At 46.8% G+C, this 12,405-nt stretch overlaps 1 long non-coding RNA gene across 1 annotated transcript; it reads right to left on the reverse strand.

Annotated features, from left to right (window-relative positions):
• Window positions 1–2,855: 2,855 nt before the first annotated feature.
• Window positions 2,856–11,868, reverse strand: LOC121233221. The gene is made up of 5 exons (XR_005932144.1): window positions 10,637–11,868; window positions 9,479–9,606; window positions 6,474–6,596; window positions 4,882–5,358; window positions 2,856–3,696 (listed from the first exon to the last, which is right to left on the reverse strand). It is a non-coding gene; the product is annotated as an uncharacterized LOC121233221 (long non-coding RNA).
• Window positions 11,869–12,405: the final 537 nt, after the last annotated feature.

Below are 12,405 nucleotides of genomic sequence, written 5' to 3' on the forward strand. Positions count from 1 at the left end.
TTACATTGAGCATGCTTATACTGCAGACTGCAGCATTAGCAAACCTAAACCTTTCCCTTCACTCATGGCCAAGGAGCCACTCCTTGACTCAAGGACTGATGATCTCCAGAAACATTGTGGTTTCATGGTGAAGCTCTCCACAGTGCAGACAAAGGACAGAACCATCCATGGCTGTTGACCGTGGTGGTCTGATGCTTCTCACAGCCCCGGGACACCTATCCCACCTCGCTGCTGGTAGGGTAGTCTGGGAACCCTGTACTCCTGTTGGGGGGGGATGAGAGAGAGAAGTGGGGTTCGGTTTGCTTAAAGAATCACCTCCAATTGTATTAGCAATAGAAAAATTATTTAATAGAAATTTATATAACAGTGCTACTTCACAGAATTTGATGGCAAGGTTCACTCTGCTACTTAGTACATGGATGAAATGCACTCAGGAAAGTTAAGTTAGAATTAGACTAAACTTATGTATATAGAGACCCCAAATGCAATAAGTTAAAAAGAGGAATATTACAAAGAAAAAACGAGTTAGAATTAATTTCTTGTGATTTGTGCAAAGATCAGGAATGTGGAAAAGTAGGGGAGATCGTCCCATTGAGTCACGAGGTTCAGAGAAGACCCCCCTTGCTTTCTAAACTCCTTTTGGAGTCCAGGTGCAGCTGGATCAAATCCTAGTCTCAGACTTGGGCAACAGTTTGTATCTAAAGGGATTATGAGTGTAATAGCAGCCTAAAATTCATTCACAGCTAAATAAAAATTACGACAGTAATTTAAGTATAAATTTGAAAGTAATAACTTATAATAAAATATACTTGCTATAACATACTTAATATAATATGCTTGCTATAACTTACTTATTATAGACTATTCATGTTAGTACATGCACATGCATAAAGACACTAAGAGATATAGATATAAGAGAGTAAAAGAGGTATACCTGTTAAAAATTCCCCTTGAGGTCAGTGAAAAGGTTCACTTTGAATGCTTCACCATCTTTCTCAACAGGCGAAGGGTCAAGCCTCAAGGAGCGGAGGGTACCAGCCCAGGTCGTGTTGGCTTTCGGTGACAGATCTCCAATTTTCACAAATAGAAAAGTTTGCAAGCTCTGAGAGACATCCCGCTCAGAAGGAGATACTGGTCCCAGCCTGCTGTGGTCCAGAAGAGCTCAAAGGGCCTCACTTAGTACCGCCATTTATAGGTTCAGGTGATGATTGACTTTTGTCATCAACAAATTGCTGGAATCCAAGCTGCACTGGTACTGTTTCATGTGCAGATAAGGAAAGCTCCAAGGCTGGCTGAGAATAACTTAAAACATAGATACAGGATGCTCCAAGATTGTCAGGGGAGGACTCTGATGTCTCAAGGTTGTTATGAGAGAGAAGGGGCTGCAGGTAATTTAGTAGGGCATGGTCCCAAGGGTCTCGTGTCTGGACCAAAGGGATTATATTTATCCCAATTAAGAGAAAAATTGAGATTAAACTGGGGATAAACCGCCATAGTCATCATTGCTATCGATACAGATTCATTTTCTCCTGACAAAGAAAAGAAAAGTTTCGGTGGGGAAGGCCAAACGGGTTACCCATTTATGATGCAGGATAAATCCACCTAGCACTGAGTCTATGTTTTGCACCACTGTTATCAGTAGCTTCCCAAGAACAATTCAATCCATGATTTCTTGTCTAAGGTTTCCTGTAGTCCCATACCAAGCAATATTGGTATAGTAGCACTGAAGTTCAGGACAGGTAGATCAGAGTCTTTGCACAAAGAGGACCAACTGAGTGGCTTTCTCATAAAAAGAAAATCTATATTTGGAACTCCATTTAGTAAACAGGTCATGCCAATGCCTTCGTCCTTTGTTTTTTCAGTGGCTTTGCCAAGACTCACCTGCTGTCAGGGTCTTGTTATGGCAGGATGATTGCAACACACTGGCAAAAATAAGATCTTCTTCCCCTTTCCTGCAGCAAAGTTCTCACCGTGACGTGACCACCCACAATACCTACAAGAGGGACAGATTGCTGACAACCTTGAGCACTGCAGTGACCAGTTCTGCCCAAGCCTGCCTGGACCCAGCTGCAGGCACTGAACTATAATGACATTCAAGCAACAGCAGGATCGGAAACATGTAGGCACAGACAAGACAAAATCAGTTTTGCCCTGGGAGTAGGGGGATGCCCTTAAGGCTGTCATGGGTTTCATATCAGAGTCCTCCTTTACAGCTCTCTGTTGCTGAAAGGGAGGGAAGGGGGAGATTGTCCACCCAGGTCATCTGCCCTCACTAGCTGCTGTGTTGGCCTAATCTAGGCTCATTTTGATGATTAAGGTGGGATTTAGCATTGTTAGACATCTCCAACACCTGCCAATACTCTGGACCTTCTCTACAGCCAATAGAGAGGTAGAAAGTAAAGTCAGCAGGATTCCTGAAATAATTCATCCCTCTTTAAACTAATGTCTAAAATAGGTCAGATGAATCACATCTTCAAATTGCTTGTTTTTCTTTGTGGAGTATAAACAGAGCCCAGAGTGACAGCTCAGCTGGACATATCTGCCTGTGGACATCTCCAGAGACTGATGTGGATTGCACACAGACTGTCACACAAGATTTACACAAGCCATTTCCTTCAGAAGAACCATATTTTTATTTTTTTTTCCATACTAGACTGAGGCACACCAATTAATGGTGAGCATGCTGGAAGAGATATTATACTTTGTGCTTCAGAGCTTGCGTCAGCCTTTGACTTTTGGAAACCAGGATGAGATTAAATCCAAGATGCAAATTATTTTGCTGCTTTTCTTCCAATGCCTCATGTCCTGTCAGAGACATAAAAACACACGTCAGATAGACTGTGTTTGTTCCTCTCTCATCCCAGGTAAATCAAAGTTCTTCATGTTGAAAGCCCTGAGCTGATCTGGAGAACAGAAAAACCCTGACGATGCCCAGCGCCGTAGCTGGTTTGTGCCTGTGATGAGTCTGGTCTTCCCCCTCCACAGGACCACTTGCCATGGACGACAGTATCTGAAATTTCACATTTCTCCACACACAAGACCTCACACTTTTTAAGTGGCAGCACCAGACCTAGACTCTGTGTTGAAGGGTTCTCAGGTTTCCATTTTAATCAAGCTCTTCTGCATTCCTGGAAAATATATTTCTACTCCAAGAGGAACATGGGATTTATTTGCCAAATGCCCAAAGGTACAATTCAGCATTGAACTATTGCCCACAATATTTCGGTTTAACAAGATGCTTGCAGTAGTTTGAGCAGCAGAGCAAAGAGAAAGAAGAAATCCAGCCTTTAATAATACTCCATTTGACTGTGATAATCTTGTAATGTGGGACGATAAAAAGTGAGGCATTTTGGAGACCGGAGCTCTACTGACGGGATTATTAGAGTCAGGATTATACATCTTCAAAAACTGTTTTCCAGCTCTGTTTGATGCAGGGTCAGTCCAAGCAGCAGTGATGCTTCTCTTCTGTCCTGCACGCCGTGATGTCCTCATGCATGAGCTACTCCTTTCCAGCACATTAAGATAATAAAGATGGACATTTGCTGATGCTGTTTTTCACCCACACCTTGGGGATGGCAGATCCTTACAGCGAGGCAGCATGTGGAAGGATGCCATGATGACTGCAAAGACATCATTAGGCTGTCTCTCACCGTGCTGCTCCTAATGTACTCTTAATGCCTCCGACTGCAGAGTCACCTGTGGGAGTGGGATATCCAATTTCCAGTCACTTCTGGAAACCTGATGACCCGCAGTCTGGATGAGCTGCCTACATATAACCAAGAGCCGGCTGCAAAACCAGCAAAGGCTTTAACCACTTTGCCTTGGGTTTTTCTGCACCATCCCCACCTGCCTCACGCCATCAGAAAGCAGCACTGGGTTCTGGCTGCTGTGACCTCGCACCCTGTCCTAGCCCCAAAACTGGGAGTAACACAAGAAACCAGCTCCTCCAGCAGCTCCGTTTGCTGCGACACTTCTCTCCATCAGCCCCTCTCCAATGTGACGAGGGAGATAGGGAAAAAAAAACCAGCCAGAAACAGAACAGCGTTATCTCCTGGGTTCCAGCTCCTGGCTGTACAAATGAACATGATGCACCTCTCAGATAGTCTCCTTCTCTAGGAAAAATCACTCTTTCCAAACGTGAAATTACTCACTGCACGCGAATCCCTCTCCCGAGGGACAATACCTGATTGTAAGGAGCACAGAGCCAGCCTAAAAAGTACCAGGAGGCTTCTCTCCTTTGCTGGCTGGGCTCGGGCAGGGAGAGGTTGCTTGCTGCCCTCTCTTGGCTTCAGGTGGCTTTCATGTATCCCACAAAAATCTCAGCTTTCTACCTATGCAAGCTTTTCCAAAAAAAGGTGTAACAAGGCAATGGGACCATAAGGACTCAGGAAAGCATCTGGCTTCCTCCCACACCTTCTGCAGATCCCAGGACCAGGCTTGATTTCTGATGCAGGACATGAGTAGAGCATGCCTGAGGAGGAACTGGCCACGCTTGCATGGGTACAGGAGGTTTTTCCTCTAAACCAGCCACAGGGAGTTGATGCTTGACCCCAAAGAGAGCCGGTTCACTGCATTGGGCTATCTAGATTCTTCTGCTGGGCTACCTAGTTTCTTCTGCTGGGCTACAACAGAAAGCATGGGTGGGAGTCTCCCTTGGCATGGCTGAGGGAACTATTATCCCACGGGTGGCAAGACCAGCTTACACTGAAGTAGCTGCTTCTGCAGCCTTCCCAGGCTCTTTTCAAAGAGACATGGGTGATATTTTCCAGAGAGTCCTAAATTTGCCCAAAATGGGGAAACTCTGGTGGACTGGCTTGAATTTTTGAGTGCTTTAGCTTAAAAAACAGTGCACAGAACCCTGAAAATGTCAAAATATCTTACTTCAAAATGGTGGGGCTGAAGAGGGAATTTTTACTTCCCTCTCATAAAGACTGTGGCAACCAAAATTCCTGTTCAGGGCTTGTTCTGGTGAGCAGGGAGCAGAAATCACTTCATCTTCACATATGTCAGCATCTCCATCTCCCAGAATGGTGTCAGTCATCCTCTGGAAGCTTTCGGGAGTTCGGAAAGCCTCCTAAATTGAACCCACCCCCTAACAGTTTTATGCATTTGGAAAATCCAGGAAAGAAGTGGCTAGGACAGAGACCTTCTTGTTTCTTCTGGGGCCACTGGCCTGTGGCCTCACAGGTAGACCACAGGAGCACTCTTCTTCATCTTCTCCATCACTGCAGCAACCCCATGCACTCATAGCAGGGACAACTGTGTAGTTTGGTAGGAAAGATGTTGGATGTGGGTCTCGTTACCAGAGACACCCAAGAAAGTGAGTTCCTACAGCAGACTGACTATGGGGCACTCAGCCTGTGAAAGGGCATTTTCTGAGAATCAAAAGCAATTTGAATCCAATTAACTTCTGATGTGAAATTAAGCTAAACTAGATTAAGTGGGCTTTGACTCTAAACTGGACCATCCAGGCTGATCTGATCTAGCTTAAAAAATTCACTTTACTTTCATGCCTGCCATGAATTTTCACCAGCTTTCCTGAGCATCCCTGAGCAGACAGGCTCTGCATCAGACTGCAGGTCACAGAGTGAAGGAGGAGAAGACATTGGAGATTCAATGGCAAGGGGAAGTGGTCAAGATCCAGTGGACACCAGGTGGAGGAGGCAGCTCTTCAAGCAAGAGCAAGAACTGACCCATGTCTGGAGGAAGAGGAGGGCTAAGGGAACCATAGGGCATCAAAGGAGATGAGAGAGCCAGTTCAGCCAAGGAGGAGGCCACCAAAACCATGTGAGGCTCCTAGGAGAGAGGTGGTAGATGCCCCATCCCTGGAAACATTCAAGGTCAAGTTGGATGGGGCTCTGAGCCACCTGATCTAGTTGAAGATGTCCCTGCTTATTGCAGGGACGTTGGCCTAGATGACTTTTAAAGGTCCCTTCCAACTCAAACCATTCTATGATTCTAAGAAGGCACAGTGTCAGAAAAGATGCATCTTCCAAGGCTCCTCACTTAGGAACCATCTATCTCCATCCTTTGGCAGCTCCTTTCAACACTTGCAAGGAAATATCAATGGGATATTTCACAGAGACAGGACAGGAGGCTTCATTTCCATATCCACTAAAAGTATTTCAAACACTTCCTCTCAATTAGAGTCAGTGCACAATCGGGAGCCAAAGGCATTTGGATTATTATTGAATGCACTGTATTTATATATATGTATGCATGTTATCAAGACGTTAGGAAGAAGAGAAATCCAAGAGGAGCTAGTGTGCTTCAGAAACTGAAAGTCAAAGTACAGCAAGTGACTGAATCAGAGGGCAAGAGGAAGCATGAAGCACCAGGTATATTTATTGCTTGCCTGGTCTCTGCTTTTAAGAATCAAAGGAAATTTCTGTTTTGCCCCAAAGCTTGCACTACCTCAGGACACCGAGGAGTTTTGTAACCCACCACCGATACCAAATTTCATAAAAATATACCTGAACATTGCCTTTCCCTTAGGACTGAGGCATGAGGTTGGACAAGTTTCCTTAACCCCATGGGCATGGCAGACTCCCTACAGAACGGTTCAAGCGCCGAAGTGCTCACAGTGGGCTCTGAGCCTGGAAAAAAAAAAAAAAGATTCAGCCTTTTCAACCCTCAGTGGTTTATCAGGGTCTGTTATCGCCGCAGATCTAGTCGCAGCCTAATGCAAAGGATGCTCAAGTCATCCCATGGCAGAGGCTGGTGGGACCTCAGTGCACTGAAAACTGTCTGGAAGCAGGACTATTTTACTGGGTTTTTTTCTGGGGTGTCTTCATGCAGATGAAGGTCTGATCTGATCCTATTTCATGGTTTTAGTCTCCCTTTCGTGCGCCTTACCAGCCCTGCCTGGACAGACCGTGTGTCCCCAGCGGGGTGTCTCACCATCGGCACGCACAGCGTCTGGCAGAACAGCCCTTCCCTCTCCCTCCAGGTTCCTGCATGTTACAGAAATGTGATTATGGGCACTTGGCAGCTCCTCTCCTGACTCCTCAAGGGTCTTTTTATCAGACCAGCTCAGGGCTGACGGGTTGCAATGTATCCGTGAGCTCAGCCGGCCCCGGCTCTGCCGGCACAGCTCACTGCTTCTCGGGACGTGCAGTATTGCCGCACTCACAGCAGATTTATATTTCAGCCATAAAACTTTTGTGGGCATTTCCCCCCTCCCCTCCGAACCTCCACCAACCACAGATTGAAAAGTGCAGCGTTTAATATTCTCTCTGATGCTAATTCCACGGTGAAGATGGAAAATTCAATAACTTCTGCGTGCTGTAAATTCAGCTAAACATATTCCACATTCCAGCCGCAGGGAGGAAAGCTCCCTGCCTCCCGCCTCCGCCCTCTCCTCTCCTTCTTTCCCTCTTTCCCTCCCTTCAGCTTAGCTCCAGTTCATCCCATTACCCCTCTGCAACCAAAACAGCTCTGTCTACAGGGATCCGATAGCCAGAATTGATTTGACGGATAATCTAATCAGAGATTATTTTTATTTATTAAAAAATGAGTCGAGAGGATAAAAGAATTGCCATATCCCAGCGTGCCCCTGCACTAAATCTAAGGGCGGATTCATCCCTGTCGCCAAAGGCAGCACAGTTGGTGCACCCGAGGTCTGCCCATTTCATCCTCTTTTTATAGTTGTGATAAATGTTGGGAATTGGGGTTGTTTTGGTTTTCTGAAGCTTTTTTCATCTTTTTTTTGCATGTTTTCAGCAGGCTTTGCCATGCACAGGGCAGACTTTCTTGGCATGGATGGCTCTGCCATCAAGCAGGATCTGCAAAACTGCAGTTCCCTGAAGGACGGATCCTTTCCCAGGCCAGAAAACATGAAAGAGAAACCCTTTTTTCTTCCCTTCTTCCTGGAAAAAAAAAAAAAAAATTGGACAAAAAAGAAATATAGAAAGCTTCACCAGATCAAAAAATAAAATCCCTGGACTTTTAAACTCTTCCCTTTAGCTGGGCATTTGATGCTTGCTTGGCTTTCTGTTGCTAACCTGTTCAGAGTGAAGTTCAGTCATTCACTGAAAGCAGCTGGCTTTCATCTTAGATGGCCAATTGTTATTTCTCTTCATTGATACCAAAGTTGTTCAGAGCCGATGGCTTATACAAAGGCTGTTTGAAGCTCTGCAAGGCTTGGACTAGCTGGAGCGTGCCTGCGCCTGGGTCACTGGACAAGGGGCTGCACAGACTTCCTAATAATGTCTTTACCACAGCAAACGCAAATGACTGATATATTTTCCACTAATTCCCTCAGCATTGCAAAGAGGGGGACCCAATGTTTGTCTCTGTTTTTATTGCATTTCATCCAAAGTTTTGCCTCTGTCTTCACTCTCCTCTGTGTGAAGGTATTCTGGAGCTTTATCAAACTGATCATCATGGAAGAGGTTGCTTTCCCATTGCTTTTGTTGCTTCAAAGAGCATGGGAATCCGCTCACCTAGCACTTTGGGACTAACGTCCAAACACATAAAGAATAAGGATGGGACGATGCTATCAATCAGCACCAGGGACTTTATCCCTGGTGGTGGAAACCTTATGTGTAGATCTACAGCAAACACTACCAGCTGTCATGGTCTCTAAATGAGTGAGAAGACGTGTCCAAAAGATACTAATGCTAAAATGCAAACTTAAAAAATCCCTACAGCAATTATTTACTAAATATATAAACGTTTGTAGTTCCAGGCTTACGATTTTTGTCTCCCAAGCTTGGCAATACCTCAGCTGTAATATATACCAAAACACAATCTGCTTTTCTTCACTTATGCCATTTATTTCCTCTTTACACTTTGTGTGGGCGCAAACCAGCAAGACTTGCCTTGCATTGGGGATTTGTCACTCTAGGAGGCAACCATAGGAGAGAAAAAAACTCTTTCCATAGAGAAGCAGAAATCAAACCAGAACCATTTCTCTCCATCTCAGCCCACCACAATTACATGTGGGGCAATGACTGATGGCTGGTTTCACTGGTGGACTTGACAAGTATGGAGTCACCTAACAGAAGCACATGGGCTAGTGTTAAGCAGCCTTTATCACTATAGAGAAATTAATTTTCCTCCTAGACAAATCAATTTTTCTAAGAAATTTCATCTTGCTATAGCCATGGATTTTTTTTCCCAAGGCCAGCCCCAAGTACTTCAATCATCTCATCCCCGGACTAGCACAAGCCAGGGGAACTAACCTTGCCTTCTCCCAGGCAGCTCATCACTAACGTCTGAGCCTCAGCACATCTTTCTTGGCCACTTTTAAAGCATACTCCAATATTTAGTGCTAATGTTTCGCTTGCATATTAATGCCTCAAATTTTATTACCCCGTGATCATAAAACCCCAGCTGCTGATCGCGGCCCCAGCCTCCGTTATTTTACCCTGCTGAATTCCTGGGACTAAGTCCAGCGTTGCTTAGTATAGCTAGTCACTCAGTTGGCGTGTGGAGACAGCCCTCTACAGATTGTTGGCTAAATTCATTTACTCACATGAAATATTTCCCTCGGCTGCCAGCAAGCTGTTTTCCTCCTGCAGCCAAAATCTCCAGGGCAGCCGGCAAGGCAGCGCAGTCGGACACCGGGACGCAGAGATCAGACATGCCCATGGCCAGGTCAGCCTTCACGTACAAGTTTGCAAGCCTTGTTTTATTCGGGGCACAAGATTTCTCCTTTCTCTGGCCCTTTTACTGCTCTTGCTGAGCAGGAGAGACCTTACAAGACCACACCTTAGGAGCAAGAGGGGAAGAGAAGGGACTAAGTCCAGCCCTAGGGTTTCCTGAGGTTTCTCCTAATTTGGCCTTAGGATGCACCAGCATTTGGTGGAGTTTCTCTTACACCCTGCCCTTCTGTTCTCCCTGCCATTTTAATTAGATATATCACGTCCCCCAGCTACTCCCGCACCGTCAGGGTGACCTGTCCGTGCGCTTTGCCACAGGCAGCCCTGCTCCACCCCAAGGATGGCCGCGGTTCCGCAGCCGGGGAGGGATCAGGCACCAGGAGAATGGGGAAGACCCCATTCTGTTCACGGCATTTGCTGCTTCAATCCCCAGTAGCAATGGGACGGGTGCAAAGATCGGCATTTCACAGCAGCTGCGACCATGGAAGCAAAGAAATGCAGCCTTTTGCCCTCCATTAAAGTGCTAATTCTTAATAAACCCTTTATCCGGATCTACTTGAATTACCGCACCTGCTAATCAGTTAATTATACAATTCAATTGACTGTAAATTGAGTTGTCCCGCAGCTAATGAGAAACGACAAACATGGTGTTTGTTATGAGTTGGAGCTGGATCACTTAGCATGGGGCGGTGCAGGCTGGTAGTAAGAGGGGTTTGTGGTGGGGACCATCTGGGGACAATCAATGCAGAGGTGGTAGAGGCCATGGGGGAAACGCAGGTGAGGTAAAAGGAGAGGTCTTTGGAGTCTGAAGGGAGATGTGGTGGGAACATGCTGCACCCCATCCCCATACTGGGGTGTTGGGTGACCCCACACAATCTGCCCCATCTCCCAGTGCTTAGAGAGCTATGGACCAAAGCCTCTCAGGATGCGCCAAGGGACATGTGGTCTTGACAGCTCAGCCCTTCCCAAAACATCAGCTAGCATTAGATGGACGGTGCTAGACAAAAGCATGGGATGGTCCCTCTCCTCACCTGCTTGCTGGGTCACCTCCCCTGCCAGGTTACTGGAGACCTCCTCCTGCACCTTGGTCCCAGCCTTTGCCTTGAGGTTGGGCAGCTCCGTGCAAATCATAACTCCAACCTCACCCTGGGGCCCCTCTCTTTGAGAGAGAGCATGAAGGGGAGGGTCTGGATTTGTGCCCGCTACCATGGAGCAGGGTGGTGATCACAAGGTGGTGATGTGATTCCATCCTCCGTCACTGCCTTTGATGTGCTGCAGAGATCCTAAACCGGCCAGACATTGAAACCCCTCCTTCATCCTTTCATCCCATTGCTCTTTGCTCTCCCCACCCAAAGTGCTGGTCATCCCCAGGGGAATACATGATGCAGAGCCATTCTGCTGTGTGCAGCAAGCTCAGATGTCCCCCACACCAGTCCTTCAGTCCTCTTGCCGGTCCCTGAGGGATGTAGCTCTCACAGATAGACAAAGAGTGGCTGAGCTGCATTGTACTGACTCCATGAAAGGTCTTGATGTGGTAGGAGATGCTTATGTAGCTGACTGTGGTCCAGCAGTGTGGCTTCTCATTCATCAGACTGAGGTCAAGCCACTGACTTCAAACAAGCCACAGGAATGAGTGGGGGAAGATATAGCCACTGCCAACCCAGGCTGTGGGAGGAGGTATGACCCAGAGGCAGGATGAGCTGGTGTTCAGGATGTTAAGATGGGACTCTGGAGACTTCCTTTGGATTCACCGCTCCGCCACTAACCTTCTCATGTGACAAGATGGATCCTGGGAGATAAGGGGGTGCCAACCTCCCACTAAAGCCCACAGAAATTGGGCCCCAGGATGCCTGAGCTGGCCTAGCTCCCCCTGCCAACTCACCCTCTCCAAAAAGGAGGTCAGACAACACCTTGACTTGGAAGAGGCACCTCTAGGTCAAAGCATTAAGCCTTGGGATGGGATATGGTACACAAGCTGGTGGAGAAACAACCACAGGGGTCAGCAAGCTACCCAGAAAGCAGTTTCTTCTGCAGTTCATGGCTCCCTCCTCTTGGATATGGATAAAAGTTGGCTGCAATTACTGGAACCGCTGTTTCTGATCCATTTCTCTGATAGCTTGGCACATATCTAATTAAAACATGGGGCTCATGCTCAGCTTTTTCACACTGCCAGTTTTAGTGAAGAAGGACAATTCAGGCACATCGAAGCATGAGCCAGCCAGGAAATACAAGCTGCATCCTGGAAAGAAAGTGTCCAGGGAACTGAAGGAGGTGTTGTCTTCAGGTTGGAGCCAAGTGGGACAGACTGAGCTGTGTGAGAGAGAGATATGGACCAGAACTTGCTGGCAGGTGTGTCTTGCCACTGGAGGTCCACCTGAGAGAAGGTGCAGCCCTGGGGATAAATGAGGCATGCTCGCTTTTTACAGCATGGATTTTCAAGAACATGCCACTTTCTCAGCAGCGCTTGCTTTATGCAGGAACCTGAGCTTCAAAGGCAGCCTCTGAGCTCCTCCCATGGGTCAAAGGCACAGCAGGTCCCCTTGGGGCAGTAAGAAAATGCATGAAAGATCATGCATGTAGGGAAGAGAAGGACAAGGAGGAGAAGGAGGAGAAGGAGAAGGAGAAGGAGAAGGAGAAGGAGAAGGAGAAGGAGAGCATTAAGGTCCCCATCACACTCTGCCTCCCAGTCTTTCCACTCCTTGGTGCCGGTGGACTGTTGTAGTTGCTCTGAGAGCTTGTGGTGGGAGAGTTATTTCACACCAACAACACAGAGGGCTTTTACATATTGGAGATGAGACCC

This window comes from Aquila chrysaetos, chromosome 3, assembly GCF_900496995.4.
Source record: "Aquila chrysaetos chrysaetos chromosome 3, bAquChr1.4, whole genome shotgun sequence".
Lineage (NCBI taxonomy): Eukaryota > Metazoa > Chordata > Aves > Accipitriformes > Accipitridae > Aquila > Aquila chrysaetos.